Below are 7078 nucleotides of genomic sequence, written 5' to 3'. Positions count from 1 at the left end.
CTCTGGTGCACCCAAGTAAGTAGTCTTTCCTTCTTTCTTTGTGCCTTTCAAAGTGGTCAAGATATATTGTGTGTGGTCCACTAGTTGCCTAGTTGTTCAGGACTTGCGTGAAGGTGGTGGCAACCGCATGATTGGGTGTGGTATACCTTGGTGGCCTTTTAGCAAGTAAATGAAAGTGTTGCTGGTATAACCTGACTGGCTCTTCAACCTGTTTGTGAATAAGGTCAGCAAAGGTGGCTGCAGCAGTTTCTTTTGTGAAAGTACCTGCCGTTTTCCTGTCCCTTGCCCTCATTGTCATTCCTTCTGTGGGCAGTCTGAGTGGTTCTGCCACTATTTCCTTGGTTATTACCACTTCAACTTAATTCCCCTGAGGGTCAAAAATCTGTGCAGTTCCATCTTCTTTGATCTTGGACAAAAGCTCGTAAGCTTTTTGAAAATCCATGCCACACGTCTCTTGTTCATCGAAATCTCCGAGTCCTAGCCTGCGGTTGGCTTCTTTGGTCTCAGGCTTCACGAAGACATCATACACTTCTTTTGGTAGGAGTTGCAACTCTACCTGATGTCCCTCCTCATTCTTGAATCTGCCGGTGAACACTGTGGTGTGATGCTCTTCGAGCTGTTCTTTTGAAAGATAGGCTGCCTTGGCGGCTTTGACTGAATCTGGATCCACTTGGTAAGCGGGTAGCTCCTGCAACTTTTCTTTCTGGTTGAGCTTCTTCTTGGCCCTCTGTGCTGCTTGCATGACTCCTGGTCAGTGAATAGAGTGTCAAAGTTAGCAGACTTGATGGATTTTTCTCTGAAATGTCCTTTAGTCTGAAATGTTGACAATTTTGGTCCAATTTGCTTCAAATCAATTTTTGAACAAGCATAGATGCATAAAACATGCAAGGACAAAATTGTAAATTCCACACAAAATTTTGCAACCAAAGTAAATAATCGTAATTATTTACAACTGAGTACTTTTTTCAACACTTTGCAAGCTTGGCATCACAGGCTTGAAGTATATACCAAATATATACTCTAAGTGAAATATGGGCTCATTTGGATGCATAGGGTGAAAATGGTTCCAGATTTTGGCTTTAGGTCTCAGAAACAGTAGATATAAAGGAAACTTGAGATTTTGAGCTCCAAATTGGTTCAAACTTGGTTAGTGGGCTTAGCACATCATGTACTTTGGATGTATGATGGCAAAATAGTAAAATTCCTTCATTTTGGCTAGAAAGTAAATAATCGCGATTATTAACTTTTCTACTAAAATCAACATTTTTTGGTACAATTTGATTCTAGGCATTGTATAGACCTTGTGTATGAGATATGAGGTGATTTGGATAAAGAACTGTGGTCCATAACCCAAAAATTGGCTTGCAAAGACTTCTTTGCGATTCGGGCAATTTTCCAAGTTATAGGTGCTCATTTTGGCTCATACTTGATTTTTGGCATGTAATAGGTGTGTACACATGATATGTGAGGTGATGCTACAATTTCCAAGCAAAAATAGTGCAAAAGTAAATAATCGCGATTATTTATAGTAGTCACAAGTTTTTTGTAAAACTTAAATTTTTTGACCTAAACACATTCTATACACCTAAAACAAGTCCTAAATTGTATTTGGCCAAGTTTGGTCTTGCTGGCATCACTTTGTGCTTTGTCACTCTGAAATCACCGAGTTCTGTGACTACACTGCTAGTTGAGTTGGTCAATCAATTTTGAGGCTTTGGACTTGTCCGCAACATAATCGTGAAGCAACTCATCCAATTCTGGCTCATTTGGAGTCAATTCGACCCCGTATGTCGAATTTGACGCTTTGTAGCCTTCGAACCGTTTTTTGCTTTTCGAGGGCTTTTCTTGATTGATTTCACGAAACCAATCATATACATTGTATATGAACCTCGTAGGCAAGCTGTCTGTGGAGTCAAATCGGAATTCTGGCATTTGCCAAAAACCTAGCTTTTCTACTGGGGACTCCTTGGACCCCTACCGAATGGTCAACTGATGATATAAAAAGGTTCTATTATGTTAGAACATGCTATAATTCAAATCTCATCCGATTTGGTTGTGCTGACAGGCCGCTATAGTCAGTTTTTGGTCGTAGGTCTTTGTACACTGCTCGGTTACTAGGGTTTTTTCTAAGGGTTTAGACTAGCTACCGGCCGTACAAAATGGATCATTGACAAGTAAAGAACTTACCCCTCATGTCTCGTGTGAGACGGCGCTGAAAACGGGCAACTGTAGACTCCGAAAAAGATGCGCGAAACAGGTTGACAAGCTCTCTCTGCAAAGGCCACAAGTGGAAATGAGGTGGTTTTAGCCTACCTGGGATATCTATACCCAGACTTCCTAAACCAATTTCCCCCAGATTCCCCCCTTAGTCCTACTAGGCCGTGAAATCTATGTTAGACTCAAAAATTTCCTTGATCGAATTCCTGTAGCTCATTCTGCAAGAATTTTGCAAAAGTAGGTTTAGGCTTCCCGCTTCCATCTTCTGATTTCATTGAAAATTTTTGTGCCTGTCCGCCTTGTCTTTTTTATCACCATAGTGTCTTCCATTTTTCCATCTGAGCTTCTTTGCTTTTTTTAAAAAAAATTGACCTGTTTATTGAAAAAATCAAAGAAAATAACAAAATGCGCTAAAAAGGTAAAGTGAAAATCCAATAATTAAGAAAATCCATTAAAAAACATAGCTTTATTGTTTTTTGTTGGATTTCTCCATTTTTCAGTCTCCATATCGAGAAAAATAATGAATAATAACTAAAAAGGACTATTTTTTCATGATTTTTTGATAGTATATACATTATTTACAAGATATTATCAGTGAATTTTCCCTTGATGATGAATTATAAGGGAATTATTAGGTAATTTTGTAAAAAATTGCACATCAAACTATTCCTCCCTCTTCAAACATTGCCCTTAATTGCTTAGTGCCCTTCCACCCCTCCTAGATGGCGAACTCCGGGACAACTGTGTGCATGGGTTGAACAATTGTGTCTTATGCATAGCCATGGTTGGCTCTAACATGCGTTCAAGATCAATGCATTTCAAACCTATATGCTGTGCAAAAGCTGGGTCTTGCATAATTAACTTAAGGGTTTCTGATGTCGAGGTTTGTTGTTGATGTCTTCCAAAGAGCAAATTTTGTAGCTTGTGTGTAGCTTGTTTTGCTTGGTGTTGTATGGTGTGGTGGAATCTTTTGACACTTAACTCGCCATTGCTTGATTGGTTTTACGGTTTATGGAGAAGATAAATGCTTGTTTTTCTTCCAAACCCATTTCATGTTAGGTTCCTTGTCCAGAGATGCTCGTCTCTGTGTTTTGACCTTTGGAACCTCCTTTGATATTGTCAGTGATGTTTTGGGCACCCAGATTTGAATCGGCTTGTCCTTAAGCTGTGCTTTTGGTACCCAAATTTGACTGACTCCTTGCATGCTACTTGTAGCATGTGCTTATCGAGAGGATGGAGAAGATTGATTACTTTGTGGTTTGCTCTGCTGTTGATTTCCTTTCCATTCCTCGTTGCTTGGTGCAATTGGAACAATGAGTTGTCCGCCTTTCGGTGATAGCTTGAGCTGATTTGTATCCCAATCTGGTACTTCCTTCTATGTCCGCATCTAGGAAATTCCAAGAATCATCATCTCATTCATGTGTTCATCTGGTAAGCATACAAACTGATGAGGAACGAACATCCATGTACTACCACGTTCAAGTTGACTACTCCCAATGTTGTGTTAGGAAATAAGACGTAGCTAAATAGATAATTGAGTAGATTACTTAATGGAGAGAGACAGATTTATATACAAGAGATTATAGAGTAGAGAAAGATAGAGAGAGTACACACGATATACGTGGTTCACCCAATGTGGGCTATGTCCACGGGAAAGCAGCCACTCAATGGCTTTAGTACTGCAAAACAAGAAGTAGTTTACAAAGGGATTATACCCTTAATGGAGCTCCCGCCTTGCTTCACTCTCACCACCTCACACTCACTTTGTTGCATCAACTTCACACTATGAAATGTGTGTAGAAATGGCCTCCTTTTATAGGCCAAAAGGGCTGCCATCTCTTATGAGAGACAGCCATGTGTAGCCGCCCTTGTGCAAATAAGTCCAAATCGGACCCTCCAATCCGCCCATGTGTGGTCGTCCTTGAGAAGACAAGTCCGCTTTTGAATTCGGCCACCGGCCACAGGCCATTGACTTCCGACCACCGACCATCGGCCATTGACTACCGGCCATAATATTCCAGCGAAAAAAAAAGTCTCGGGGGCCTCCGCCCCCGAGGCCTTTAAAGTTGCCCCTGATTCTTGTCCATGAAAATTTTGGTTTCCGGTGAGTGATTTTCCTTCACGCACGATGGCTTCTCCTCATAATGGGGGCCTTACAAATGTGCGCTTTTACCACATAAAATTACAAGGATAAATCAGGCTCCATACTTAACAATCTCCCACTTGGAGACTGATCTCCAAACCAAACCTGTGACTGCTTTCCATTCTGGCTTCTTATCCTTGAATGCCGATTGAAGATGAGCAAAAGCTCAAGTTCTCCTTGTTGACCACCTTTGTAAACATGTCTGCAGGATTTTCACTTGTATGCACCTTTTCTAGCTTTCGTTGTCCCTCTTCCAAAAGAGTGCGTATGAAGTGATATCTCACCTCAACTGCTTTCCATTCTGGCTTCTTATCCTTGAATGCCGATTGAAGATGAGCAAAAGCTCAACTTCTCCTTGTTGACTACCTTTGTAAACATGTCTGCAGGATTTTCACTTGTATGCACCTTTCCTAGCTGTAGTTGTCCCGCTTCCAAAAGAGTGCGTATGAAGTGATATCTCACCTCAATGTGCTTTGTCCTTGAATGAAAGGCTGAGTTCTTCGCAAGATGGATAGCGCTTTGGCTATCACTGTACAAGACACAATTGTGTTGTTTGAATCCAAGCTCTTCTAAGAAGCTGTGAAGCCACAGAATTTCTTTGCTTACCTCCATCATTGCTACATACTCTGCTTCTGTGGTAGAAAGTGAAACCACTTTCTCAGCTTTGAAGCCCAGCTTACTGCTGTGCCTCCAACTGTGAACACATAGCCAGTAGTGCTCCTTCGAGTATCTTTGTCACCTGCCATATTTGCATCAGCATACCCTTCTAGAAAAATATCAGTTCCTTCAAAATACAAGGCATTTGTTGTTGTCCCTTTTAGATACCTAAGTATCCACTTCACAGCTTGCCAATGCTCTTTACCTGGGTTGTCCATGAACCTATTCACAACTCCCACTGCATGTGCAATGTCTGGCCTTGTCCAGACCATAGCATACATTAGAGAACCTACCGCTGCAGCATATGGAACTTTAGACATATAGGCTATCTCCTCTTGTGTCTTTGGACACATATCCTTCGTTAGTTTAAAATGACCAGCCAATGGTGTAGAAACTGGTTTTGCATTTTGCATTGCAAACCTTTCTAGTACCTTCTTGATGTAATCTTCTAGAGATAGCTTTATTGTCTTCTTCGTCCTGTCCCTTGATATTTTCATACCAAGTATCCTCTTTGCAGCACCTAAATCTTTCATTGAAAAAGATTTGGATAGCTCCTCTTTTAGGTCTTTGATGTCCTGCATGTTAGCACTTGCAATCAACATGTCATCAACATACAACATTAGGATGATGAATTTCCCATCTCCCAAATTCTCTATGTAGACGCAGTGATCCAAGTTGCATCTTGTGAATCCATGATCCAACATCCATCGATCAAACTTCAAGTACCATTGTCTTGATGCTTGCTTTAAACCATACAAGCTCTTCTTTAATCTGCAAACCATTTTCTCCTTACCTTTTACTTCATACCCCTTTGGTTGAAGCATGTAGATTTCCTCCTCTAAGTCACCGTGAGGGAATGCCGTATTTACATCCATTTGCTCGAGATTTAGATCATGAGCAGCCACAAGGCTTAAGACAAGCCTAATTGAGTTCATTTTTACAACAGGAGAAAATATTTCATTGAAGTCAATACCTTTCTTTTGAGAAAAACCTTTTACCACAAGCCTAGAGTTGTACCTTTTCTTCCCACCTTCTTCTTCCTTTAGCTTGTACACCCATTTGTTTTGAAGTGCCCGCTTACCTTTAGGCAACTCAACCAACTCCCATGTTTGGTTGCCATGTAGTGAGTCCATCTCCACTTGCATGCTCTTCGTCCATTCTTCTTTGGATTCATGTTGCATAGCTTCTTCATATGATTCCGGCTCTCTAGAATCTGAGATCAAGAGATTGTTGAAGGAAGGAACAAACCTTTCTGGAGGTCTACTTGCTCTTGTAGATCTTTGGGGAATAGGTTGAGGCTCCTCATTTGGTTGACGTTGTTGCACATTGTCACCGTTTGCAGTCCTTGAGTCTTCACCGTCCTCAAGCTCCATGTACTCATCACCTGTTTCTTTTGTTTGTTTTCTTTCCAAGTAATCTTTGTACATATTTTGTTCGTTAAAAATTACATCCCTACTCCTTAAGATTTTACCATCTTCAGGATTCCATAGGCGATACCCAAAGTCTCCTTCTCCATAGCCAATGAAGAAACACTTTTTGGACTTTGCATCTAACTTTGATCTTAGGCTTCTATCTATGTGCATGAAAGCCTCACACCCAAACACTTTGAGAAATGCATAATTCACCGGTTTACCTGTCCATGCCTCTTCTGGAACTCCCCCATCCAATTCCGTTGAGGGTGGCCGATTGATTAAGTACACAGACGTACTTACTGCTTCTGCCCAAAGCTCAAGCGGTAGGCCTGCATGTAGCCGCATGCTTCGTGCTTGTTCCATGATTGTCATGTTAATCCTTTCCAAAATCCCATTTTGTTGAGGTGTCCTTGGGGTTGTCCTTTGCCTCCGAATGCCATTGCTAGCACAAAAGCTTTCAAAAGCTTGGCTGCAATATTCGCCTCCATTGTCGGATCTGAGGCATTTAACCTTGGTACCTGTTTCATTCTCCACAAAGGCTTTCCACCTTTGAAATATGGAAAATACATCGGATTTATTCTTCATGACATAAACCCATGTTTTTCTAGTCGCATCGTCTATGAATGTTACATAGTACAATGAGCCACCA

Source organism: Adiantum capillus-veneris, chromosome 27 (genome assembly GCF_014529385.1).
Source record: "Adiantum capillus-veneris isolate H3 chromosome 27, ASM1452938v2, whole genome shotgun sequence".
Lineage (NCBI taxonomy): Eukaryota > Viridiplantae > Streptophyta > Polypodiopsida > Polypodiales > Pteridaceae > Adiantum > Adiantum capillus-veneris.
This window is presented reverse-complemented; position numbering follows the sequence as displayed.